Source organism: Salvelinus sp. IW2-2015, unplaced genomic scaffold, assembly GCF_002910315.2.
Source record: "Salvelinus sp. IW2-2015 unplaced genomic scaffold, ASM291031v2 Un_scaffold2485, whole genome shotgun sequence".
Classification (NCBI taxonomy): domain Eukaryota; kingdom Metazoa; phylum Chordata; class Actinopteri; order Salmoniformes; family Salmonidae; genus Salvelinus; species Salvelinus sp. IW2-2015.
This window is the reverse complement of record NW_019943803.1, coordinates 55800-57424: the sequence shown is the minus strand read 5'-3', so window position 1 is coordinate 57424 and position 1625 is coordinate 55800. Positions and strand designations below refer to the sequence as shown.

The 1625-nt window shown below is 48.3% G+C and overlaps 1 protein-coding gene across 1 annotated transcript in view; it reads right to left on the bottom strand.

Moving 5' to 3' along the window:
* tmcc3 (transmembrane and coiled-coil domain family 3) overlaps positions 1-1625 on the bottom strand; it is a 34403-nt gene that overhangs the window by 4226 nt on the left and 28552 nt on the right. The window lies entirely within an intron of this gene.

The following is a 1625-nucleotide window of genomic DNA, read 5'->3' as shown; positions in this document are numbered from 1 at the left end:
TAACCCATTCCCCAGTCTGTGCGCCCTCTAACCCATTCCCCAGTCTGTGCGCCCTCTAACCCATTCCCCAGTCTGTGCGCCCTCTAACCCATTCCGGCCTTGAGAAAAATAACTGGATAGGAGGATAGAGGACACAAGATGCATGAAACAGAGAGCTCTAAGTCTCCTCTCTCTGCAGACTTTGATGGCTCTACTGAGTGGCTAGAGAAGTTCGTAGCCTCTGGGTTTACAGGCGCAGCCTCTGATGCAGAAACGGCTTTGACTGTTAACTACAGGGACAGAGGATGATTGCGTAATAAACCAACGTGATATGCCTTCAGTACAACTGGACTGTCTGTATGTAACCTGACTATATAACTACACTGTTACCTTGGCAGCCAGCAAACAAAGCCAACACACACACAGACACATAACCACACACACAAGGCATAGCCAGCTTGTCCTCATCTATAATTTACAGGGCAGAGTCAGGGCCCTTTATCATGTCCAACAGTAACTGATGAGATTAATAAAGCAGGCAACAGCAGCTTTAGCCTACTGGTTCACACATCACACCCTACTCATTCACACATACACAGTCTCTCTCTCAGATTCCCCACACCTCTCCCTCCCTCCATCCTCAGATTCCCCACACCTCTCCCTCCCTCCCTCCCTCCATCCTCAGATTCCCCACACCTCTCCCTCCCTCCCTCCATCCATCCTCAGATTCCCCACACAACTCTCTCTCTCTCTGTCAGTCAGTCAGTCAGTGGCAGTTAACTAGGTCACAAACACTATCCTGTAGCACTCGGGCCCAGGGCACAGATGGCCCCACCAGTCCATAACCAGGCTATTATGCCTGGGTTAGAACCTACACCCACACACACATTATTGAGTCAGTGTGGCCAGAGAATTAGCTGACCCTTTTTATTTTTTATTTTACTAGGCAAGTCAGTTAAATAAGAACAAATTCTTATTTACAATGACGGCCTAGGAACAGTGGGTTAACTGCCTTGTTATGGGGCAGAACGAAAGATTTTTACCTTGTCAGCTCGGTGGTTTGATCAAGCAAACTTTCGGTTACTGGCACAACGCTCTAACCAATCTGCCGCCCCGACAGGCTACCCTTACATGACCCCAACAAGCCTGAGGGATGAGGAACAGCAAGCGCTGACATGTCGTCTGTCCAGTCTATCACACACAGACACAGTACACACCACATCCTGCCCACCTCATCTAATCTAGAAGATGGGGGAGATTCAAGTATGGTAACTAACAGTTCTGTGGTGTCTCAGCCAGTATTCCAAACAAGAACAGGGTGGAAACTGAGTCTGAGAAAGGGAAGAGACACACACAGACACAGTATGTCACAAATCTACATATGGGATGTCCACCTGGCCGTGCTGCTGTTCCAGTTTCAACTGTTCTGACTGCGGCTATGGAACACTGACCTGTTCACCGGACGTGCTACCTGTCCCAGACCTGCTGTTTTCAACTCTCTAGAGACAGCAGGAGCGGTAGAGATACTCTTAATGATCGGCTATCAAAAGCCAACTGACATTTACTCCTGAGGTGCTGACTTGCTGCACCCTCGACAACTACTGTGATTATTATTATTTGACCATGCTGGTCATTTATGAACATTT